We start from the raw sequence: 27,658 nt of genomic DNA on the forward strand, positions 1-27,658 counted from the left end.
TATTTGTAAAATCAGATGCTATTGATAGAACTACCTATTGTTCCTTTCATACAATGCAAACATGCAGGGGAGGACTCTTCCAGGTATTAAAAGCATTAGAAAGTAGTATAAGGTATTCCTTTGTCCTTTTTCAGAATTCAAAATTATTCCTACCTTTGACTGAGTAATTAGGTTTATATTTAAAAAAAAAACCTCACACCCAAACCAAACTTACTGATTCAAAAGCAAAACAACTCATCAAAAACTTTTCAAAGTTTCTCTGGTAATAGTCAAATGGCCAGTGAGGAAAAAAAACATTCAAGTAAGCCTCATATTATTTCCCTATAGTATAACCCTTCTTCTACAATCTCCCAATGCTAGTCATGAACCTTAATTAATTTTAATTACTGACACTTTGAAAGATAGTTTCACACTCTGTATTCCCAATTTCCTCATCACGTTATTATTTCTTCCAATCATCCTTTAATTTCCAGGTGCCCTCAGGACTACTTAATAATTAAAAAGATTTAGCAGATAGAAATATTAAGTGCTCTTTTACAACCAGACAAAACCAATTTAGAAGTTTGAAACTTTATTTTATACGCAACTTTCCTGCTTCTTCACAACACCTTGGATGGAATATTGTGAGGGAGAGGTCTGTCACTGCTGTCTGGGAATCTAGGACTCAAGAAACCTGAATTCCCAAACTGTGAACAATTTCAGCCAACTGGTAGAAATATCAAGAGTCAGTGGAAGAAATTAATTTCTCCTACCTCAGCTCAAATCCTCATGGTCACATGTTCATGCTGTTCCTCAGAATAACAGGATGAAGGAGGAATGCCAGGGATGCAAGGAGAGGCAAGTCAGGTGAGCATCAGGGCAGATTTGGGGCAATGGTTTTAAGTCTCCAGAGGATGCATCTGCTGTCTTAGCTAGAGCTCATTAGAAGTTATTTTCTTTTCCTGTCCTTCTCACCCTCCAAAAAATTAGAGGAAGTGATTTTTCATTATCACCTGTCTATAATCTTTTTTGCCTCACAAAACTACGACTGTGAATGTGTAGCCTATACATCCTAGACAAAAAATGTGCTCAAAGCTGAAATAATACAATTTGAAAATGCAGCTGCAATGCCTTACTGGAACTTTGATTCAAACTTCTCTAATTTCCATTCTCCCCTATATGCCTGGGTTTCCAGCCAGACTGCCTCTTCTGTGATGCACAATGTCTCCCGGGAGAGCTCCTGGTCTGCAGGAGAGATGTAGCTTAACTGGGAGTGTAAATGCATGAGGAAAAAAGGGTACACGATGAAGCAAAACTAAATCCCACCAGATCCCAGGGCACTGCATCCAACAGAAATACTTTTATCTTTTCTTTTTTTTTTTTTGAAAAACAATAACAGATTTCTGAGCTATGCAGATGCTTTTCATGATATGTACCCTTTCATTTACTGTTTTGTTTTCCTTTAAAAAACACTTTAATAGAAAATGTTCCAGCACCCTTAGCTTGAGCCTCTGTGGAGAAGCCACAGCCACCTTTGTATGACTAAATACTGTTTGGATATAGTGGGAAAATCAGGACCAAAAAGGACTATTTTTTTTTGCTCTGAAAGTGTCTGTGTAAACTACATGTCTTATTATAACCATCTGCTCCTAGTGTGTATTCAGTAGTAGTATCTGTTTGCTTTACTGGCTGAAATATACTTTTATTACCTTTACTACTTCTTGTTAGCACTGCAGAGTCCATTATGTTACAGGGAAGTGATACGGTTTTTAATCCATCTTGCACACCACAAACAGAATTGCTAAAGTCCAGATAAGTGCATTATTGATAGTAAACTGTGAATATGAAAGGATGCATCTTGACTTTCATCTTCTCAAGCTATTTGAGTGAGGTTGGCTGATAGAAGAAAAAAACCCATTTTTTTATTCAGGAATTGAGCAGTTTCTCATTACTGAAAATTATCACAAAATCCCTGTGAGACCATTTTGCATAATCATTCTTTTTAGAGTTGAACTTTTGAAGGTAAATGGCCCATGGGAACTGAGGAGTCCTGTTACTAATGGAACATCTTTTCAATTTGAAATTGAAACTTCAGGGTCTCAGATCTTGAGAAGGTGTTTGTAGGAGCTTCCAGTTGCACATGTGAGGTCTGTTCAGCATGTAAGTCTCCATTATTATTCTCAAGCAATAAATGCTCTTTTTTTCTGTTAAAAATGATTTTTTTCTATTGAAGAAGTAACAAGTTTTTAGATAGCCTTGCTTTAACTTCTGTGCAGGAACAGCAAGACATATATATGACAATAGTTGTGTTGTCCACCAGGTTGGCCAGAAACTTGACAGAACTCAATGGATATTTGTAACTTTCACCAGATGCATATCTGAATATTTATATCAAATTTAATGCAGAAAATTACGTGCTTACTCGGGCAGGAATAAAAAGGCAAAACTAACATTCTTCATTACTGCATTTTAAACAAAGATAAACTTAGAATGTGTCAGCACATTCATACTTCCATCTTCCATCTGTCAGAGTGAGTTGATCAATAGGCAATAAAGGTGTCATCACCAAGAAAAGTCTAATTAATCATTTTTCAAACAAGCCCCTTTATCATTCATGCCAACAAATTCACATATCCATGTAAATTTGTGTGCAATCAGCTGTCCCATAAAACACGCAGCCTCAATGCTACTGGTGAATTTTGCTTTGAACAGTTTGCTTTGCCTCAATTTACATTCACATTATTTCCACATTAAAAATATCATTTGGATCACAGTGACTTTACAAACACCTCAGCAAAATTATTTTGGTCAGAATATCCCAACTTCTCAAGCATCTATCAGGTTTCCATTGTCATTTGAGTACATTTCAGTCCAAATGATTTTTGGCCGTGTTAGTGAAAATCCAAGTGCTTTCCCACATCAAAGGTAAATCATTTCTATTCACATTTCTTTTATATCTGCTAACAAAGTAACAAATCAGCTGGGCTGTTCAGGAACCCAAGTTCTTTCTACATACACCTTCCAATTGCAAGTTTTGATATGGTCAAAGGTGTAGAATAGGATCCAAATTGGATTGCCACATGAGAGAATAATCATGTAAACTCTAATGAGCTGTTTTCTTTCCCTTTTTCTTCCTTCCATAAAAGGCATTTAGAAACATTTTAAAGCCCCTATTATGGCCCTTTAACTCGATACAAAACCGTTGCTAATGAGGTCTCCATGTTCAGACCCAGGCTGGAGGTGTGTGTTTGCAAGTGGTGCCTTCAGCTCCTCACCACCTGGCATGACCCTGAGGGAGGAGACATCAACATTTTAATGGAACTACCAACTGTGACGATGCAGGGTTTCCTGACCTTGTAAGAAAAAGGCATGGAGAGGCTGCAAGCCTAACATATCTATGCCAGCAACTCCCACATAGAAACCCAAAGCACAATTTTGATGTGCATAGGTTGTAAAGAACCTTGCTTCTTTAAGGGGTTTTTACTAGTGTTTGTATTTTACACTGAAGTCAAGGAAAGAGTATTTTATTTTTTAAAGAAAACTAGGATACAGATGCTTCCAGTCCCAGAAGCCTGGGGTTTAGCACAGGGTATTCTGCTGCTGCTCTTATCTTCTGTTCCCCTTATGAATTCCCCCAGCCTCGAGCACCAGGACTTAGAGCAAAAATTCTGCTGCTTTAAGGCAGAATTACTTTGTCATGGATAAAGGCAACTGAGAAGCCTCAGAGTTTTGTTAGACCCGTCATGATACTCTCAAGGACCACAGATGAATTCAGGCTTTGTCTATAACAGAGCAGATAAAACAACAATAAAGTTAAAGTTTGACATAGCAGTGACAGAAGACTAACTATGTAATAATTGCTGTGAAATAACACATATTTTTTATAGTAATTCTGGTAACTAAGTAGCAACTCTATGAGAAACAGTAGTATTAACATGGTAACCCACATTAGTGCTACCGCCTGCTTTCTTTAATAAGTGCACAATTAAGTCCCAACATTACTGTAATAACATTTCCCCATAAAATCAATAATAAATTCTGCTTCATTGGAAGACAACAGAAAATATTAGAGTGATAAATATAGCACCCACATTTCCTTTAAACATGTTTTCTGTTATTGGGTCAATGATTCACCAAGGGGATAACAGCAAAACTGGACTTGTAATAACTAAATTGGTTTTGCTAATATAGAGATTTCCAAAGTATTCCAAAAAAATTTCCAAATAAAATCTATGTCTTCCTAAAGTCTATTCATTAGAGTCATCACCTGCAGTCTCAGGCCCAGCCATAGGTTTCCCGCCCCCATCCAAGCAGGCTGAGTGTTGTTACTGTCTGGTCAAGCTCACAAACATGCCATTAACCTCCACTAACTTACTGAGTTTCAAGATATCTCCGTCATGCTATTTTCTTTTCTCACCACCATTAATCACTGGTGGGAAGATAAGGTGAGTGATGGGAAAAGATCATGACTAAAACAATTCAATTCATCTTCTGACTGCTGCTGATAAATATGAACATTTAATGGCCCAATTATTGGTGTCTCTGCCTTAAGAGACCAGTAAGTCTCCTGCATTCTGGCTGGCAGAGGGAGTAAATGAATTGTTGTACAAGGTCTCATTTAACATACACAATTCAATTGTGGTACAACCTAGAAGTAATCATATCAATAAAATTAGTTATGAAAAGCTGCAAGTTCATATCAGTGAATTTTCTTCTTTGGGATGACAGCACTAGGATTCAACCCAGCTGCACAAGCTATAATTTCTGGTCTGGTTTGGCTGGCCAAACCTGAAATTACAGGGCTGAATTGAAGGTCCAGAAATGAGAGACAGGAGGAGGCTGAAACAGTCTAAAAATGATAACCAAGAATAAGCTTTGATTTTAACCATCAATTCTCAGTAAATAGACATGTTGAATCCTACCAAGCCTAATTATAATGCAGAATGGTTTTTGCTATTAATACTTAGTGGTCTACAGCTTAGGACTGGAGTTCAGGGTCTTGCAGGACTGTGTGAAGCTCATGTTCTTCATGGAAATCACAGCCAGGCAATGTATGTCAGAAGAGCTAGTGCTCTTTGACAGTCTTGCTGAAGAATATAATACTACTTCCTATGCTGTTCCTACATTTTATACCAGTATAATTCCCCTAGTCTCAATGCAATAAAAAGGGCTTTCTCTTCAAAAAACTAAACTGAACTTCCCATTTGTAAATGTGATGATCTTCATATTTTGCATAATTTTCATTAAAACTTAGCTGTAAAACAATGCTGACCATGCATTAAAGGGCATTCTTCAATATGGCTATTTCAAACTTGCAATTTTTCTGTGCCATACATGTTCAGGTATTTTTTCATTGTTTTATTTAATGGCTGAATTACTCATATGAAACCAATCTTTAATTTATCAAGACAGGTGCCTTCTTGAGACACAAACTTGAAAAGCATTTTCAATCAAAACAAAAAATTTTGAAAACTTAATTTTCATCGCCATTTCTGATTAGTCTGAAGTGTTTGTACTCTTTTGCCAAGAAATCATTTTTCCTTTCTAATGGGGTCACTGTCAGGAGTCAGCCATGAAAGTCTGAACACTTAAATCTGCAGTGCGCATTTTCACCTAAATCCGCTAGTGCAGTACAAGAATGCAGGACAATAAAACCCAAATGTTCTCCTTGTACTGCGTGTCAGAGAGTCATGCACACAATACTAACACTGAAGGTTTATTTCAGATGAGTAAGCAGCAAGTATTACAAACTCCCCCTCCCCTCAACATAGTCACAGAACTCATTATCTCTCAGGCCCTCCACTGCAATGCGGGCTGTGCTCAGAGAGATGTAGTGGCTCTATGTACACACAATGATAGGTTTAAAATGGATGGGATTTTCAGGAACATAAAGTTCTTGGAAAAATAGGGCATGATCTTTGCAGTCATGGGGAAACATAGGCAGAACCTTGTAATAGCTTGCTAATTGCCCTGAGTAAAGTAATTTGTTTTATCTGTCTGCCACTTGGTTTCCTGCAAAGTGCAAAAAAACTATTATGGGATTTTACTGAAACTAATTACTACTATTTTATCACGAAGGCTGCTGAAGCATAATCCTCTCCCTTTCTTTCTGTGTTTCTCTCACACACTCTGCCTCCCCCTCCTTCAAACTGAATTTAAAATCTTGTGGAAAGTAAAGAAGTACCTTAATCATCCAGTATTGTGATAGATCCTGCTGATGTTCAGCTTCCCACTACAATAATATGGAGCGGTAGCACAGTACAACAATGTAAACTCTAGTAAGCTACATACACCACTGCTTATTTGTTCTTAGGGAACCTGCACCCCACAAAGTATGAGATGTGCTGTAAGGGTATCGCCTGCCTCCCCACAGTAACTGAGTAGTACAAGCTCCTGAATGACAAGCTGAGCAGAGGATAATTTTTTCCCTCTTTTCCCAACCAACTTACACATGCAGGAGATCATAAGAATTTGTTTTAAACACTGATGGCTTGGTGAATAAATAGTGACAGTGTATCCTGGTATTAATGCAATATCTGGTTTATAATCATAATTTGTTAGAAACCCTGAAATATCTCATTTTGATCATTAGCATGAAATCTTGCTAATGTTGAGATACCTCATTAGAATGGTTGGCAACTTGTCTTTGATTGAAATTATTATTCTTTTGAAATGAATGACACTGTCTGAATGTGTTCTGTCAAATCTTGATAGTTAATTAAATTGATTTTATCAGAATAGTCAACCACACAAAATGCAACCCATTAAAGAATGTGTTTGACAAGAAAATAAATTGATCATCAGGCTCTCATTGATATGAAGATGAAGTACAGACGCTATCAGCATTTCTCACCCAATATAAACAGTGACAGTTCCACAAGTGTCAATGGTACTAAGGAATTACACTGTGCTTTTAAAAAAATGCACTCCTGGAAGGTTTTTCTGTACAGCAAAGTAAATGAAGATTGATAGTTACAAGGCACAGCAGCGAGAGGATCTTGAAGTAGGAGACGAGGTGAAGGTTTTCTTTTTCCCAAAAAGAAGTAGGAAGAAAATAATAATTTTTGCCCTTGAATTGCTGAAAATGTAAGGACAGAGCTGCTCCTAAAGGGTCAACTCTCACAAATGCTTTATCAACTCAAATGCATGTGCTTTCAGATATCTTGTGGAAATGACACAAAACCAACGATAATTACTTTTTAAATCATAGATGTGCTATGTATTCCATTTTCTTTTTCACATTTCTAGTGGTTTTCATACCCAGTATGCTATTTTTAGTTCTTGTGTTCCACATTGGCATCAGGTCCAAGTCTGTGATGTTCTTGCTGGCTGACTTTGAAGGCAACATTATTAAAGAAGATCTGAATCACAGAACACAGCAGATGAATTCGTGGCTTCAAGACTGGTGTCACCGTCAGGGCTTTGGTTTTTTCGATCATGGGTTGGTATACAGGGCACCAGACCTCTGGGCGTTAGATGGGACACACTTGTCCCAGAAGGAGAAGAGGATCTTGGGGCAGGAGTTAGCTGGGCTCATTGACAGAGCTTTAAACTAAATTTGAAGGGGGAAGGGGGCAAAACACCAGCCCATCTGAAGTGCATGTATACCAATGCACACAGCATGGGTAACAAACAGGAGGAGCTTGAAGCCGTGATGAAACAGGAAAATTATGATGTTGTGGCTATCACAGAAACATGGTGGGATGCCTCCCATGACTGGAGTGTGCCAGTTGATGGCTACAAGCTCTTTAGAAGGGATAGACAAGGTAGGAGAGGTGGTGGGGTAGCACTGTATGTTAGGGACTGTTATGATTGCCTTGAATACAAGTGCAGTGAAGACAGGGTGGAGTGTCTTTGTGTTAGAATCAGGGGGAAGGCCAACAGGGCAGATGTTGTAGTATGAGTCTACTATAGGCCACCCAACCAGGACAGAGAGGTGGATGAAATATTCTATAGGCACTTGGGTGAAATCTCACGATCGCTTGCCCTTGTTCTTGTGGGAGACTTTAACTTCCCAGACATCTGTTGGAAATACAACACAGCAGAGCGGGACCAGTCCCGAAGATTCCTGGAATGTGTGAGGGACAACTTCCTAACACAGCTGGTGAGAGAACCAACCAGAGAAGGTGCCCTGCTAGATCTCCTCCTTGTGAACAGAGAAGGACTGGTGGATGATGTGGTGGTTGGAGGACGACTAGGGCACAGCGATCATGAAATAATAGAGTTCTCTATTCTTAGAGAGAACAGGAAAGGGCTAAGCAGGGCTGACATCCTGGACTTCCAAAGGGCTGACTTTGTCTTGTTTAGGCACCAGCTTGACAGGATCCCTTGGGAGATGGTCCTGAAGGGTATAGGGGTCCAGGAAGGCTGGGCGCTCTTTAAGAAGGAAGTGTTTATGGCTCAGGAGCAGGCAGTCCCCAGGTGCTCTAAGAGGAGCAGGCGGCAGAGAAGACCACCCTGGCTGAACAGGGAGCTTTGGCTGCAACTCAAGGAGAAAAGGAGAGTTTACAGCCTTTGGAGGAAGGGGCTAGCCACTCACAGTGATTACAAAGAGGCTGTGAGGCTATGCAGGGCAGAAATCAGGAGGTCCAAAGCCCAGCTGGAAATTAATCTGGCTTCAGCAATCAAAGATAACAAGAAATGTTTCTATAAGTATGTCAATAGCAAAAGAAAGACCAGGGAGAGTCTCCATCCCCTGCTAGATGCTGAAGGAAACTTGGTAGCAAGTGATGAGGGGAAGGCTGAGGTACTTAATGCCTTCTTTGCCTCAGTCTTTAATAACAAGACTAGTTGTATTGAGGGAATCCAGCCCCCTCAGCCAGATGATAGAGACTGGGAGAACGACCCCCCCGCATTCCAGGAGAGAGTCAGTGACCTACTGCATCACATAGACACACACAAGTCTATGGGACCGGATGGGATACACCCAAGAGTGCTGAAGGAGCTGGCTGGGGTGCTCGCCAAGCCACTTTCCAGCATTTACCAGCAGTCCTGGCTGACCAGGGAGGTCCCGACAGATTGGAAATTGGCCAATGTGACGCCCATATATAAGAAGGGTCGGAAGGATGATCCAGGAAATTACAGGCCTGTCAGCTTGACGTCGGTACCCGGGAAACTGATGGAGCAGCTCATCCAGAGTACCATCTTACAACACATGAGGGACAACCAGGGGATCAGGCCCAGTCAGCATGGGTTTATGAAAGGCAGGTCCTGCTTGACAAACCTGATCTCCTTCTACAACAGAGTGACCTGCTTGTTGGATGAGGGAAAGGCTGTGGATGTTGTCTACCTTGACTTCAGCAAGGCCTTTGACACTGTTTTTTCCCACAGCATTCTCCTGGCAAAACTGGCTGCTTGAGGCTTAGATGTTCGCATGCTTTGCTGGGTAAAAAACTGGCTGGATGACCGGGCCCAAAGAGTTGTGGTGAACGGAGTTAAATCCAGTTGGAGGCCGGTCACATGTGGTGTCCACCAGGGCTCGGTTTTGGGGCCACTCCTGTTTAACATCTTTATTGATGATCTAGACGAGGGGATCGAGTGCACCCTCAGTAAGTTTGCAGACGACACCAAGTTGGGTGGGAGTGTTGATCTGCTCAAGGGTAGGGAGGCTCTGCAGAGAGATCTGGACAGGCTGGAGCGATGGGCTAAGGCCAACTGTAGGAGGTTCAATAAGGCCAAATGCCAGGTGCTGCACTTGGGCCACAACAACCCCCAGCAGCGCTACAGGCTTGGGGAGGAGTGGCTGGAGAGCTGCCAGTCAGAGAGGGACCTGGGAGTGTTGATTGACAGCTGGCTGAACATGAGCCAGCAGTGTGCCCAGGTGGCCAAGAAGGCCAATGGCATCCTGGCTTGTATCAGCAATAGCGTGGCCAGCAGGGACAGGGAAGTGATCTTACCCCTGTACTCAGCACTGGTGAGGCCGCACCTCGATTACTGTGTTCAGTTTTGGGCCCCTCACTACAAAAAGGACATTAAATTACTCAAGCGTGTCCAGAAAAGGGCCACGAAGCTGGTGAAGGGTCTGGAGCACATGTTGTACGAGGAGCGGCTGAGGGAACTGGGGTTGTTTAGTCTGGAGAGGAGAAGGCTGAGGGGAGACCTCATCGCCCTCTACAGCTGTCTGAAAGGAGGTTGCAGAGAACTGGGGATGAGCCTCTTTAACCAAGTAATAAGCGATAGGACAAGAGGGAATGGCCTCAAGTTGCGCCAGGGAAGGTTTAGACTAGATGTCAGGAAGTATTTCTTTACAGAATGGATTATTAGGCAGTGGAATGGATTGCCCAGGGAGGTGGTGGAGTCCCCATCCCTGGAGGTGTTTAAGAGTAGGGTCGACATAGCGCTGAGAGATATGGTGTAGATGGGAACTGGCAGTGCTAGGTTAATGGATGGACTAGATGATCTTCAAGGTCCTTTCCAACCTAGTTGATTCTGTGATTCTGTGAATCAAGCCTTCAGTGTGTTAAGTATTCAAGTCCTTATTTTTGTGACTTTTCTAAGTCTGATTATTGTAGGTGGGTGGTTACTTGACAGAGTTGGCCAATGAAGCAAAAATATTCTATGAATAATCATTCGCACGTATGAACAAATTCACTTTCACAGTGTTACCAGTTATCCAGTTCTGTCCCCAACAGCACATACACCTTAGGAAGACAAAAAACAGACAGACTGAATCAGATCCCTGATACATCTGTGACAACAGCCAAACGCAGCACCTTCACAGAAGGACCCTAAAGTCCATAAGGTATTTAAATGTCTCAAGCCACAGCCCATTGGTACTCTCTTGCGGTAACATTTTCAAAGGGGCTTCTAAGCAGATTCTTAAAAGTAAACTTTCAGGTGCACATATCAAGGAGAGTTAAATCCTGCAGAAAACTTTTTCATAGTGCTTGTTGCAAAAGGCAACAGGAAACTATCTGCATATTTAGGCAGCTAAATGCCTTCTTAAAATCTGCCTTTAATTAGCTTAACTGCAGCTTTTCCCATCCAAGTCACTGGGATTCAAAGTCTAAGTAACTCTGAGTGTCCTGACACTATATCCTATAGACTTAATGAGAGAAGCTCCTAAATCAGTTGTGTGTTTTTCTATTATTTTAAGGGTGGTCTGTAAAATTAAACAAACCAAGCAATATAATTATCACTTTTCTTTAGCCACAGAAAAAAAAAAGTCACCATAAAAATGAAGAAGAAACCTTGTGCTGTATTCCCTAATTGCCATTACTGCTGTCATCACTTTACATAAGTATTGACTGCTGCGTATTCTCCATCAGGAGCTGAACATGCAGTGACAGACCAGACACAGCTTCCCACCAGATGCGTACCTGGAGCTAATATGGCTCTGAATGACAAGTAACCCATACCTGGCCACCATGCTGTGCCCCGAAAGGTGGGTACTGCACTGAGCATGCAGGCACTGGTGGCCCAGGCCTGCCTGACTCAGGCAATGAGATACAAAGGTGTGGAAATACTGAGTGGATGTCAGATACTTAGTTCATTAAGTGAACAATGTCCTTCCCAATCCTTTTGAGCCTCTGGCCTTGGCTAAGCAATTACCTGCTCTACCTGGGTAGGAGTGACTCCAAATACACGTTTCTGCCAAACATCTTAATTTTTCAAGAATGCTCCAGCATGTGTTCAACCCTCATCTGTGTCCCACACTGGGCATGAAAGAGAGCAGCAAAAGAGCCTTCCACACAAAAAAAAATTTTAAAAAGAACCATACATGGGAAAACAGACCTAATTCACACCACATTAGAATAAATTGCTAAAGAAAGACAATAGCCTCTTCCTTTTCCTAAGCAGGCCCTTTTAATCAGCACCAATAGTGAAGAGGGAGGAATGAACCTAAATAACTGAATAGACAATGACCACAAAGCAAGGCAAAGTTTTTAACAGCACCTAAACCAAAGATCATTTCATAAAGTATAGTACAGATCAATTACACAGTGTCTGAATGAACAAGATTCACTTGAAAGAGTCTTCTTCATTCTCATGGCTTATGAAGAGCAGCAGAGCCCTGAAACTGAATTATAGTTTCAGTGTTCACTTTGGGACCATAGACTGATACCATTAATATGGATTAAATTATTCCTGCAGGTTTTTTAAACAATTAAGAAACAGATGCCTACATCACACAGGACTTGGCAAGCGGGGCATCACATGCATGAACCAGCCAGGGGACCATATTTCAAGTGGTTGGAGATTGTGTCAGACCGCTACATCTATCACTATGGTTCCTAAGTAGGAGGTAGGCACGTAAACAGGAGGGGGACCCTTGAGACAGAAACACAGCTTCGATTATTATTCTTATCATCATTCTTATGGTATAGATTGAATGCAGATAATCATGGATTTTAATTCTCCCTTGAAACAGAACGCCAAGGAAACAGCTGGCTTTGACAGATACACTACCTACTGCTCTACTAGAATTCATCTCTTAAGATTTGTAAAGTCTCTGACTGCTCTATTTCATTATTCCTTCTTTCCTGATTACATTTTACACCCTAAATCTGGATTTCTTGCACAGAGCATATAGACTGCTGTATCTACCAATGTGTAAGTGCAGAACAGACACTATCCATAATGTCTCTAAAGGAACCCCTGTCCCACTCCAAGATGATATGGTGGAGATTCAGAGTCTTCATTTAAACCTATTGATGAAGGAACATGGGTTATTGGAGTGAGAACGATTGTGTTAGCAATATAATAGGAGTAAAATATCCGTGTTTCTGATGTAGAAACAAAAGGATTATTCTTTGGTGATGTTAAATAAGGATTACGCTGACATGAAGCAGAAAACCTATTAAGTTACTAATGAAGGAAGAGAGCTTATTTCATTAGTAGTGTAGAATAGGTCAGGAAAACTCATTATTTTAGTGATGTACTAGGGCGATTTCACCGTGCATGTGCATATTATAGAGGCCAGTAAACTGGATCCTGCAATGATACATAGTCCATATAGAATTAGAGTCAAAACGGGAAAAACTCTATGTCCACAGCTTGAAGGAATATTATTGCTAAAGAGTCAGTCTTCTTTTGTGGCTCTGCTGTGAAGCCTCTGCAGGGTGCAGAGTGGCAGGGTAGGGAGCAGTGGTGGGTTGGTAGGACAAGCAAAGGAAGACCTGCTTCTGCAATACCCTGAACTATTTGTCTTCAGACTCTTAAGCTGTTCTGCTACTTCTGAGCTTCAGAATGACATCTGACAAGCCAACAACTACATTTCTTGTCTGGAATTGGCAAAAAGTTGTCGTAGCTAGACCAGACTTGGATCTGATTTGCTGCACTTAAATGAACCTACCATGGAGGCCCTACAACCTGCTCCATTCGGTGTCAAATGCAGTAGTCCACTTTAAAAGGTCACAGACAAGCTCAGCCAGGCTGTCATTTGCCCTAGCTGAACACTGCCATACCTGGTACTGTAAAATAACAACTGATACTGCTGCTGGATGACTTCATTGATTAATCGCTTAGAGAAAAAGCAGGGAGAGGAAGGGAGACCAGATCCAGAACCATGTTGAAATCATTTGGAGGTTGAAGTCACCCTTCAAAAGAAAAATGAATATTTCCCTCCTACTTTGTCAGACATGCACTCTGTATAGTTATTGCTGAAAAACTGTTGGTTTTAAATTAGAACCATGTTCATTTGTTCATCCATCTCTGCCACTATACACTTTGCACTAACCACAAAATGAGTTGCAGCAAGGTGCTCTGGGAATTGACAGAAATAAAAGTCGCCCATCATTTCACAACAGCTCTTGCAGTTACTCCTAGATTTAAAATCATACTTTAAAGAAGGGGAAAAAAACCCTGTATATTATAAAATGAAGTTGCCGAATATCAGTGTGCAGACAGGTGGAATGAGATAACTTACAGACAGCTGTGAGCAATATGCATTTTTTCTCACTGCAGAATTAATACAGAAACATAGTGAAGGCAATGTATGTATAAAAATCAAAGCACTGGTGATTGCAGCATGTGCTCCAAGTGAGTAATCTGCATTGCTAGTGGGCACAAAGAGGATTGCTGGGAAATCGGGAAAGTCTGACCTGATACCTTACAAAAAATGCTGTTAAAGGCTTCTGAGCAGTAGCTAGATGTTCTCTCCTCTCCTCCTACTGACCTCCCCATCTGCAGTTCCTAACCATAGTAAAATAGCAGCAAGAGCTCAAGTGATGCTCAGAGTGTGTCCACGGAGAAGGGGAATACAATGAAAAAGTCACATTGGTATTACAATGTAATGTGTGCGGCAGAGAGCTCCAGTCTAGAGACAAAAGCACTGGTTCCTCTCCCAGAAGCCTACCTGATGCATGGCCAGTGTACATCGTAACTGCCCCTGTTTCTCAGTGCAGCCCTGTGTGGCAATGTTAGCAATATGCATGAAGGTAAAGGGTTTAAACTTGTTTGTCTAAATTATCATCATATGCTCTATTCAGTTGGACACATACAGCATTATGTTCATTGGTAGCATGAATATAACAACACACGGAAGCATCATCATTTTTTAAGGTACTTTTCTTAGGAAAATTCTCATCACCTTACCTGGAAACAAAAGGTTTGTATTACCATTGTTTCCAGCTGTTGTTAGTATGTCTCAGCAAGCTCCTGATGAGCCATGAAATATTATCACAAGATGGAAATCATATTAATGGAACAGCTTAGGTTTGCAGTGAAAAATTAGATAACCTAATTTGTAGTTCAATTTTCAAGGTACCTATTTGTTAGCTAAGTAATTTACCGCCATCTTTCATCATTTAAGTCCTTTTCCTCTCTGAAGATTTAATTACTTCTCTGTCTCACAAGTGATTTTCTTGAACCATTTCAGACAGTCCCAACAAACCCCCAACAAATGTTCCTGTGAGCACAGAGGAGAAATCAATAACTTCCATGCCTGTTCAGTAAAAGAACACAGCATTTTCTGATAGCTGCAAACAAGATGGGATTTAAGCCACAAATGTTTCCCAGTCAAGCATGAAAACAGCACTGGTACCCTGCTGGTAAGCAGCCCTGCAGCCCAAGATTGACCTGTGGCAGAACACATCCAGGTTCAGGCCTTTTGAAAATTATTTGCCCTGAAGAAAGCCCATAAATAACCTAATGTGGAACAAAACCATGCATTTCACCTCTCATAATAAGCACACAGCATGATGTGAAAGAACAGCTCATATCAAACTGCTTCCAAGATGGTCTCAGTTCAATAAGTTCGCATTTATGTATTTGTCTGTGGTTTCTTTTTCTATTATACATTATCAAGTTTCACTAAACTGCCTTATGAATATGTCTCTAAATTAACCTCAAGTCTGTTCCTACTAGCTTTCACAGAGGTCGGTGTAAACCTGTCATTAAATTCAGTAGGGATAGGTTTGAGTCCAGAATGAGTAACCTTTCTTTACTTTCCTGTTTGCTATCTTTATTTCACCTTGGTCTAACCTTAATTACACAGTAACTTAATATTATCCTTCTTATTCACACAACCGAGTAATTGCCCTCTTTCTGTCATCTCTGCTATTTTTAACACACCCTTTGTTGTTTTTTGAATGCTAATACAAACATTGATACCAATCACAGAGTATGCAAACAGGCTACTGGGCTTGCACTTAACAGCTACTAGAGGAGGACAATAACTGGGGACTTGGGGGACAAAGTGTCATTTCTTACATCTTCATGTGGTACCCAGCACACTGGGCCCCAGTGTGATGAACACTACCATCTCTGCCCAAGGGTTTTTTTTCAAGATTCCTATTATTTTAGTCTGTGAGCATCTCAAGTTCCTTTATATATCGTTTCCTGTCTGTGTGAGCTAAGGAAGTTACTGTTATTCCCACTTTATATTTAAGACATTACATGTAAACTGTGAAATGTGGGAATGTTTCTTTTGACTTCAATGCAAGAACCATTTATGTCCCCTTTATATCTTTTCTTTCTACTGGAAGAAAATGTTGGTAAACAAATTGAATGAAGAGTTGAAGTGAGTTTGACTCTATACACCCAGTTGTGGGGTGGCTCCAGGTTATGGCCCTTTCCCTAGGACTGCTTTACATTTATCCACTGCACCCATCAAACATAACAACAGTTATGCATGTTGCCTCTTTTGGATCTCATTCTCAGATAGAAAAAGCTTAGGCACATATATTAGTTGCATATATTACATTAGGACAGATAGATCAGGTCTGTTCAATGATCCCTCAAGCTCATTCTCTGAGGTTTGCTGGAAACTTAATGCTTAATGAGAACAAGGCATGCAATCCAAAATCCTCTGAATGCTCTTACTCAGCATTCAGAGGATTTTGGACTGTTTCTCAGAACTGGGCATAGAGTCATAGATAATAATGTGTTTAACCCTTTCATCTTGGGTAATTTCAGTTCAGAGGGTAGGAAAAACTTACAGAAGGATGAAACCAGTACTCAGGGCAGCTTGTGACCAGCATACCTGAGTTGCAGGTGCAGCCTGCAGGGGCTTGTCCAGACTCCATAGGAAGCTGGTGAGTGTTGGTCTACTGAGATTCATGCCATCCTCCTAACTGTTAGCCTCTGAGCCCCACTACAAATTAAATAAAAGTCAATGGCAGCTAACAATAAATTGCAACTTGGAATCAAGCTATGGTCATTATGGCAGGTATCATGCCTGATGTAGAGCAGAGGATTTTGGTAAGGACTGTAAAACCTTCTCCCCCTGGAATGCTCAAGCACTGTACTGCCATCAACACGATTTATGGGCTATATTAGCACTCTGCTTATGAGCCTCACACTCCCCAGAAATTTCTGGAATTGGGAGGGTGGAAAGATGCTCATAAAATAACAATATATTTGACATGCTGTTCAGTAGGATCAGAAAGCAATCTGCAGAGGTCTGACTGCTGACAAGGAATGTTGTTTAAAAAATCACAGTAACTGTCAAACTTATTCCTTCTACCATCCAGGATACAAGACCAATTTACAAAAAGACCTTGAACAGTCATCCATCACCCAACACATCTGATGGTCACATCAACTATATAGCCTGGGCAAGCATTTCATGTCCTCAGAGGCAGCTGGATGGTTCAAGCTTCAGTAACACAGGTGTAGATAGAAAGGCTACCAATCTGTGCAAGCGTTAGAGGTTTCCCTACATGTCGGGTAACAGCTCTACCTCCTGCTTTTTCCTTTTGCTCCCTTCCGGTCTTCTAATACATCAGCACTCAGTTGTGACTTTGGCTCAAGTCCCAGGGAAGGTACTTGTCACACCTCCATGTAAAAGACAATGTCTCTAGAAAGGCTGTCCTCCCCAGCATACTGCATGTGATATTAGAAAGTCCTAGGGGAGTCTTCAACCATTTCTGTTGCTCCTTGTAGGGGTGTGCCACAAACATCCCATTCTTTTCTTGGTGAGCACAGAGGCTGGTGTGCTCTTGACCTAGCCAAAAATAAAATGCTTCCATGGTATTTACCTCAAGTCGGAGATTCAATGTAACATCCCACATTTGTTAATTTTCACAATGCCTTGCTGCTTTTAATTTTCTTTCCCAGTTAGAACCATTTTTTTTCTTTCAAATTCTAAAAACAAATTTTGCCTAAGAAAATCCACTTTCATTATATAAGACATTATACAGAAAAAGTGGTACGTCCAGGGAATAAAGCCATTCCTGCATCTGAAATCATTTCATAATGCCAGGGAACTCACGCAAATCCCTCTTCACTCTTTTCCTTTCTTTTTTTTTTTTTTTTTTTACTGCTTTCTTCTGAAATATTACTGCCATCACTCATGCAGCCCCACAATACTTAATCACCTGCTTTTAATCCCTTTTCCTCTCTCTGGGACTCCTTCTCCCATATATCCAGCACAGGACAAAAGCTCCCTGTAGTACTCAAGCAAGGAATGGCCCAGATCTCCTACAGTATTCCTGAATGCACCTTGCAAACTCACATGCATAAAGCCTGCTAATAAGTTGTCTTTAGGTGCTTTTGCAAAGAAAGGTCAGATCAGATGATCCTTGAGGTCCCTTCCAACCTGGTATTCTATGATTCTTTATACATCTTTTGAAAATGTCCTTATATGCAAGATAGAAGCAAATGTATCGTCATACACTGAGCCCAGAAAAATTGACACCAATGACTTGCAGATTCTGAAAGAAGTCCATTTCTCCTTCCCTTTTCTTTATTATGTTCCCTGTGAGACACCTGTACAAAGCTCATTCTCTTTAATTCTTTCCTTTCAGTCTTGGAAACACTTTTTCTCAGTCCCCTCACAGTTCCTGATGTATGAGCATCTGACAGAGTCCTCAACACATGTGCTCCAGCAAAGAAAAATTATTTCTTCACAGGGGGAGATTTGTTCTTAGCTATTTCAGGTTACAATCTCAGCTAAGGTCTGTATAACACTTGGAAGTAAAACAATTTTTTTAAAGGTGGGGGAAAAAAGAAAGCTCTACCTTCACCCTTTGGGATATACCTTCATTTCATCCTGGGTCAGTATTCTGACCTGGACATACCTCCCCACCTTTCACTTCCTCTTTGCCTTAGCCACGTGGCCAATATATTACAGAATTATTTTGCATCCTCCCTTTAGTTACAAAAGGTTGTCCTTTTTCTGAAAGGTCACCAGCATTTACTAGCAGTTATCTCAGAGCAATAGCAAAGCCAGAGCAGTATTTTTCATATACCTATTGTGCAAAATTCTCATTCTAAGATGTGATGCTTAAAACCCATGTGACTTCAATATACTGTGCCCTCATGATATTTTCTAATATCACTGTGTGGAGGAAAGCCTATACTCCTCCTCTGGATAGAGAGATATATGCCCACATATCTGTGCACATATACTTGCTCTTAAGTAAACTCATTACATTTTACTTTCCTTCTAAAATACAAGTCTTCAGGTCCACTCTGCTCTTGCTGGGCTAATGCTCATTGCCAGAAACTTGAAGTAAGCACAATTCAATCCATTTTTCACAAACACAAAGGTCAAGATAGCTGCCACTGCAGCTACCACAGACATTGCAGCTGAAAAGGGATAGGGCTTTGCCTGTGACACAGGCTGTTGGAAAGGGCAAGAATAGCAGCTTTCCAACAATACATTGTTTCTCCACAGCTGAAAGGCCAGTTGTGCTTGTTAAGACAACTAAATCCCCCAGGGAAAGGGATTTGAAAAAGTGTATACCTGCCTGGTTTCTAAAGAGGCTGGCCAGTTTTATTCCAGTACACTAATTTTACTCTGGCACAAGCCAGTGCTTATTCTTGTATACATATCCAATGCTGACGTATTGAAGGATATGGAGGGCAGATGTCAATCTTATGTGAAGAAGCTTAGCCATGATTTGCTTGTCTCTAATACATGATTATATTATCATGTGAAATCTTGCAGTATCAGCAGAAAACAATTCCAAAATCAACATTTCATCAACTCACTTGGCAGGAGCAGAGACAGGGAAGGAGCCAGGTGCGTCACTGAGTTGTGGCTTCTACAATCATATGCACAACATGCTTAATTCAGAGGGGTCTATACAGCCTTTTGGCCTGGAATACCTACAGGGCCTTGTTTTTACTTTTCCTATAGCTCTTCCAATTTGAAGAAAAATCTAAATTGTTCCTGGGTGGTATAAACTGTATCCAGAAAATGTTATTTGTAACAGCCACAGGTACTTAGTTGTTGGGCAAAGTAGAACTGCTCTCGGTTTTGTTTCTATTCTGCATATTTCCCAGCTCTACCTTATTGAGCTCCCATGAGACTTTCCATTTAGGGTGTATAATTATTCATAACATTAGAGTTGCTTTTTGAAAATCTCTCTCTTCAATCTTCATGAATTATGCCCAAGAATATTAACAGATTTGAGTTTCACAACAGGTTCTTTTCCCAACCTCTGCATTTCAGAAGTCAATTTTCTGTGAGGTGAGGTCAAATTCCTCAGACTACACATGAGAGTTTCCAATAAAAATGCTAGCTCTACAACAACATTAGTGGAAACACATAAAACTACATGGCCCTTTAGAAAAGAAATAGCTTTCTGGGACCAATGCAAGCGTAAAGGTCTGAAGATCTGGTGCAATTTGCAAATGTAAATCAGGTTGGCAACAGAGATGCCAACTTTTTTTGTAGATATAGCATTCTCCTTTATGAATAAACATCTGTCGTTGTGCTGCTTCATCTTCAGTACTCAATAGGCCAAAGCATCTTTCAAGTAATGCGAGTTCTGTTTTTTTCATTAAAAATATCCAAAATTTCAGAAATAGAATGAAAAATAATATTTTTTTTGACATGTTGGAAATTCTGTTCTCTGCCTACAGTAAAAAATATCAAACGTCTTTCATGAAAAACAGCTTTCTTCAGAAAAAAAGATCTGCATTGCTCCTCCATTATTTTTTCCTTTCCCATTACTTTGAAGGGGGAGGATAAAGCTTTATCATGTTGCCAGGTAAGTAGGTGCTTGCCCAGGTAGTGGGCAAGAATTAATGGCGTTGTAGAACCACCTGTAAAATCTTAAAAGCTGACACAACTTTTTGCTCATTTAAATTGGTTAGAAATAGCAATAACTGATACTAGTGATGTGGTTTCAGAACAATATGACACAGAACTTTCTCCTCTGTGGTTTTGACTACAGCACTGCAAGCAATGCTATACTGGTTCCAGTCCATCTTATTTCATTTTCTCTGCCAATGCATCAAAATGTAATCATCTAGTCTGAGAGAAAAGAGGGAGAAGAAGATAATTCAGCCTTCCTGAATCAAGCAGCTAATTTTCTTATTCTGTGAGGTAAATTCCAACAAGACTTCCAGAGGCAATTCTGTCAGATGTCAATGTCAGATGTCTGCCTCACTCCTCCAGCACAGGGAACTAGGGAGAAATACTGGATACATGCTTGGAATCTAGCCATCCTCTGAGGAGAGGCATGGAGCAGCTCTGCAGGACAGGTGGCTCCCCGACATCTACTTAACACACCTTAGCACAACTCAGGTAAGAAGCGTGCTGCCTATTTCTTAGGCCTTTCCTCAGGTTGCAAAGGCTTGGTGCTGTATCTACTCTCTTAGAAAGGTATCCAAAATAGTCATCTACATCCAACCTCTATGAGATCTGTACCTAGGAATGCAAGAGCTATGGGTCAGAAAGCGAGCAGATCAAATGAAGTTGAAGTCTCACCTGCGATTGGCAGAAAGGGATACAGAACCCATTTCCTGAAATGTGCAGGCATTTTACAATAGAGCAGCATCAGTTTGGTTTTTTAAGTAACTGAAGGAGCTCTAGAAGCTCTAGGAGAGACAAGAACAAAAGACTTTCCTTCTGCCCAGCTGAGTGTCCTAACCCCCAAATTAAAAACAAGCTGTCTATTCTCCTTCAGGTCCCATGATATTTGCTCATTTAAGCTCACAGCAGCAAGATGTTAACAGAGGCATAAAGAATGCACTTTGCAAGGTGTTAACAGAGGCATAAAGAATGCACTTTGCAAGGTAGTGAGGAGCTCACTGGCTAGGGCATCTCCCTGAAACATGTGCTGACACTAGCCAGCTCCCAAGAGAGCTCTTACCAGTTGTTATTATACAAAAAGTGGGTACCCTTGTTGTCAGTAGTACTCATTGCTGTAAGTAACTTCTTCAAAGGACTGTCTACCCATATCTGATTGAGAAGGGACCTTGTGGTCCATAATTGGGCACTTCAAAGCATTCATAGCTGCCTCACCAGAAACATCTAGGAAAGTTTCAGAACAAGAGGGAAAGCATCTTCTGAATTTATGAATCTAGAGTTTTTCTCAAGGTATCCAAAGGGAAGTCTGTCTGCCTCTGTCCGCTGAGGAATGGATGAGAAATACCAGACATCTGCACCAGAATCAGTGCAGAAAAGTTGATGAGTTTCACTGCTGTCAGAGTTTTAGGAAGCATTTTTTGTGTCTCAGTCACAATTCAGAACAATTTATGCAGACTGCCTCCTACTACTGGGTCCTTGGCCCTCTGATGAGGTTCAACAAGAATGTTAGTTGAATTCTGCTGCAAATTCACTGTAATGTCTCTGCTGCTCCATCACATTCTGAAATAATGTGACCATGGTTATAAAACCATTTGTAAATCACACTGATGGGAACGTTTGAAGAGTAGAATTCAAAATATATAAAACCACATATACACACATGCATACATTTACACACCAGTACAGCAGCCACCAACATTTACAAGCAACACCCAGAGCACTGGAATTTCAAATGGTAGAGTAAGCTCAGCCTGTCTCTAGACTGATATCTCATGAAGGAATTACTCCAATTCTGGGGTGCCCAGGAGAATAGGCTAGCAAAATAAAGACAGACGGCAGTGAATTAAATGACACACAGTTCTAACACTGTTTTACAGCACAGATGTTAGTGACTTCTTCTCTACATCTGCTTTTCTTTTTCTAGAGCTTGATCCTATATTCAGTGCCATCTGACACACACAAGCTGTTCAAGGCAAAGCAAGTGACAGCCTATAGAAGCCAGAAAGAGTGCAAAACCTTTGCCCTAAGAAAAAACTCACTTAGACAAATTAGTAGACTCGAGAAGGAGCAGGCACAGCTGACATAGTTTCTCCAATGAATGATGTATAGCCAGCTTTGGAGAGAGAAGTAGTTTCTATCATTCAGAAACACAAAAGATCAGCCATTGCTCCCAACATGATGAAGTGAGTGCACTGGTGCATTCATGCCTTGGTGGAGGGCATTGAGTCTGGTGGCACTGATGTCTTGGATTTGTGTGCCCTGTCCATGTGCTCATGGCTAATTCAGTCAGAGATGGGGAGTTCTTTCCCTGGATGATGAGACTGCTGGAAGAAGACTTTTGCCCTGTAATGCTAGGGCCTGAATAATAGGCTCTGAAACAAAGTTGACCTCTAGATGAACCTCACAACCAAACGTTATGCATTATTAGTATCTGCTAATTAGTAAAATCTGTATTACCATTAACGTTTATTAATTAGAATCTGATCATTAACGATATATGTATGCTCACTAGTGAAAGATGTAGCTTAGACAAAATGTAATTAGTAGTGAGGATGAAATGTTGTGAGAATGTGTATCCAAATTTCCTTATTTAGCATTGTTCAAGGCTGAGAACCCAATGTTTGGCCTTGTTAGAAACTCCCTTGGTTCTCCCCCCCAAGCCCTGGGCAGGCTTTGGGTGGAATCCAACAAGAGGATGAAACCAGATGTTTCCACTCAAAGAAAAGTGCAAGTCATTCTGACTTGCTGATTTTTGGTATATAAGGCTGGACCCTCTTGCTGTGACTTTGGATGCCTTGCCTACTGATGGATGCATCGTGTAGGATTTCCCACTTGCTGGGACAGGCTCTCCAAATCCTCGCTGCAACCGGGGCTCCCCAGCGTCTGTGGATCTGGATGTTGGTAACATATGTAAGTGGTGATGTATCTTTCTTAATCACTATTCTCCCCATCGTGTAGTAATGATTAGGTGCATTACCTTGCTTGTTCTTATTTTCTATAATTAAGTGGATGTAGTAATAATTAAGTGTACTATTTTGTATTTTTCTTATTGCTTATTTTCTGTATTACTTGGTTATATCCTTTAATTATTAACAGTAAAATAAGCCTACTCTTTTTACTCTGGTGTCTGAGTTTAATTGGCATTCTTGATCAGCAGAACATGCCCTGATCTGCACTTGCCAGGATCACCTGATATTTCATCAAGGCAGTTCCTGTCACTGCAAGAACCTGGGACTTTGTCCTTGACCTTTTCCTGAAGCACAACTTAGTTTAAGTTTGTATTTTTAGTTAGTTTAGGTTGTATTTTAGTCCAGGTCATAAGCTTGTAAAGAATTTGGGGAAATGTTTTGTTACCTGTTGTGGGTTGAACAGACATTTCTTGATTAGATATTTGTTCGTGATTCTCTACAATTTCTTGGAACTGGATTCAAAAACTTGGAAGCACCATAAGTTTTGTTTGTGCTTTCTACTCCTTGGTGCCTGATTGGTAGATCTCCTATAGAGCAGTCCCACTGCCTGCAGAGCTGTTACATTATCCTCAGGCTTAAAAACAACCCCTTAAAGATTTTGCAGGAGAAAAATGCCTGCAGGCTACATCTGATCTCATTTACCTCCCCCCCAAAAAATCTTTGTGCAGGCCATGAAGTATTGAGGCCTTGGATAGCATGTTTTCTAAAATAATTCCATAATTCTTGCCCTTCTCCATCCTGATGTCCATACCTCATGAGTACTGCTGTAGACTATCTTCTCGCTACTCACTGAAAGAACCAGGCCAGTGTAAGGATCATTCTTGTGTCATTCAGACCCATGAAAGGGTCACAGGCCTCACCCTTTGAGGTCTTTGAGTGATGAACACAATAGTTTGAAGACTTCTGAGTAGGAGGACAAAAGAATACTTCAGCCACAACTATATAATATTCAGCAAATAGTAGGTTTCAATCCTGGACCACCTAAGGGAAGGAAAAAATAAAAAAATAATAAAAATAAAAATAAAAATAAAATAAAATAAAAAAAAAAACACAAAGAAAGCAAGCAACAGATGTGGTATTGGATAATAATGATTCAGAATTATTTAATGCATTGTTTTGACAGACTTCACGTCATAAAAGTAAAAGCAGACCTTCTTAATAATAAAATATAGATAGAGAGAGAAACACAGCAGAGCAACAAAGAACATAATGGAAGATATTTGAAGCTATTTTGACAATTTTTTTCTCTTTAAACAATAGAATTTATGTAAATTTGTAAACTAGCCTGAATATATTCATGAGGGAAAACAACAAGAAATCCTGTTAAACTAAAGGCTAAACTAACTCTTTCAACAACTTAACACCAGCACTAATAGAACAAGGACATGAAAATTGCTGTATAGCAAATATCATGTAATGGCTATCATGAGATCATCAGTGTCAGTGGACAGCATCCATTTGACTTCTGTAAGATGAAGATATATTTCACTAGCTGTGGGATGCTGGTGTACTGCTTTTGCTAGAAAATAACTGTATTTGTATTTAAAAATGATTGCTGTGAAAACCCTTGGAACTTGAAATATGGTTTCTGAAGAGAAAACTAAATGTAAAAATACCTATAAATTCAAGTCAGCTAACAGTTATGTCTCAAACCATGAGGCATCTTAAGTACCTTCAGTTTAACATCCAAATTCAGAAGACACCCCAACATATGCACCTAGAAGTCCATAACTACCTAAACTTCCCATCTTGCACATCTGCAGGACTTGCCATGCTGTCCATTGAATCCTCAGTTGACCCCTCCTCCACTTCTCGTGCCAGCAAGACAGTTGCTGCCCTACTGCATAGGGAGCCCTTAATGCCATCGACGTCACATTGATTATCCCAGCCAATAGCTGGAGAACCTACACTGCTGGGAAAAATGGAGGAAGCAGGATCCCCTACCAACACAAAAGTACTTATCTATCCCACCCTTGAGCTTATCCAAGTGTAGGACAGACAGTCCGGTTGGCAGTCTGTTTGCCAGGAGCAAGTAACATTAAGGTGGAATTAGGAAACATAGGACTGAGAAAAAAATAGTATGGTTAATAGGGATATTAGTGGGCAGCAATAGGAAATTGACCTTAAAGGTCAAGCAGATATGAATGAGGAAGGGTCAATAAAAGAATGACCTGAACTACAGAACCAGGAGGAGCAACAAGCAGACAGGGAACAGGCAGGCAGAAATGCATACGGGTGAGGACAAAGACAGATCTGGATAGGAAGCTACAATATTTTCATCAAATTCATACAAGAGCAAGAATAACTTCAGAGTAGCTGTGGGTGCATGTCTGAGAAGACAGCAAAAGGCACAACATCCACATGCCTGTGCTCCAAATTCCACAATTGTGTATAGTCAGCCCACATCAAGAAGCATTGCCTTAAACTGATGCAGAACATTCTTTATTCTTGGACACAGGTGGGGCCAGAAATGGCATTGATATTAACACCATGCTTGTAGTTTGCATGAACACCACACTCAGCACATTAACAACTGTTTTACCCAACAGATCTGTCCTCTAACTTAAGTCATTTTACTGCTTCCAGGATCAAGATAGAGGTGTGGATGTTTTTGGACAGCATATGAACCAGTTTAGCAAGTTCTCAATCAGTTCATGGATCAAAAGTGGCTGTAGTGGCTGTACTACATGACTTAAAGAGATGATGCTGGAGATCTGGAAGGGCCAGTGAAAGCAAAATTTGGATATCAATGGAGGGGACTGACCTAGCAGTAAATGGAGAAGTGAGCAGGAAGTTTAGTCAATCTGAGTCAAACATGAAAAGTACAACTATCTCTGATATGAAATAAAGGACAGGAAAGGCTAACAAATGGAAGAAAAGCAAAATATAGGTTCCATAGGAATATCTTTTAGAGCAGTTTCTGCGTCTGCACTTCTGGGTTCAAAGCAGCTGACCCTAAGCAGCAAGAGAGAGAGCACTGAGAAGTGCTGGACTGGAAAGGGTTTGAGAGCTTGCATCTCTTTCCATCATTTTCAGATTTTCCTATATCTCAGAAGAGGGCACTGTGGGATGGAGAGCTACTAAACATGAGAAAATTCAGCCGAATTCTCAACAGGAATTGCTATCACCATGTAATTTGCAATTAATTACTTCTTTTGTTTTTATCCAGAGAACCGTGTGTGATCTATTTGCTCAAATGCATGAGCATTCAGATGCAAAGCTTGCTCATTCTCTGATGTTATAGGAAACTCTCAACCCTTTTGACATATCACCATCCCCAACCACAGAGAGGTTTACAACTGCTGAGGGGTTTCATTCCCAAGGGGAACACCTTTTCATTTTTATTTTTTTGCACTTTTTTTCTTATTAACAACATAGAAAGAAAATGGTCTTTATCCTTGCTGAGAAATAATGTCTCTTTAGCAATTAAGGTGAAAGTAGGTGAACTCTTAAAACAGATGAATACCAGATATAGTACATGGACAATTAAACCCAAATTATATGGATTCTACATTTTCATGGATAACACAAATATTGTACCTCCTTCCCTATTGCCTTGCTTTTTATGTAGCTACTTACACCTGTACCACATGGATCTAAACTGCATTCTGAATTGTACATGCCTAGATTTGTGTATGTATATGTATTTTATACTTTCTGTCCATAAATGTAAATGAATGCACAGTAGCAAAAAACAGTAGTAAATCAGTTGCTGGGTTTTTCTTCTGTGTTCTTTCCTTCATTGAACCAATAACAAAGCTGGTCAGCTTTGTTGATGAAGTAAATTTCTACTGCTGATAAGTTGAAAATAAATATTTTGTAGAAACATGGTAATTTCTATGAGCATTTGTCTGGGTAGTGAGAATGAGCATTTTTAAAGGAAACATTTTGATTTTTGTTTTTAAATTGATTTTTCATTTCATTTGTAGCATTGTAGAATGTTTTGTTACACCCTGTGGCACTGTAAAAATTAATAATTTAAACATTCACCTGCAGCATATCAATCAAGAGAAAACAAATGCTGAAGACTGTAGTGTTCCACAGAAACTTAATATTTGGGATGTTTATTCCATTTCAGAATGGAAGATAAATATCAGTAACAAAATTGGGAGCAAGACTTGATGATTTAGAACTAGCCAGGTCTAATTAATAATCCACCAGAAACTACTAGGATCCCTCCAAAATAGGAATTATTTGGCCCCTCTGATAATATGGGGTCTTCAGCAGGTCTTCCACTATCCGTGTTCTGTTTCTAAAACATTAAATTTCTTTTGGCTTTCTGATC

Source organism: Strix aluco, chromosome 2 (assembly GCF_031877795.1).
Source record: "Strix aluco isolate bStrAlu1 chromosome 2, bStrAlu1.hap1, whole genome shotgun sequence".
NCBI classification, from domain to species: Eukaryota; Metazoa; Chordata; class Aves; order Strigiformes; family Strigidae; genus Strix; species Strix aluco.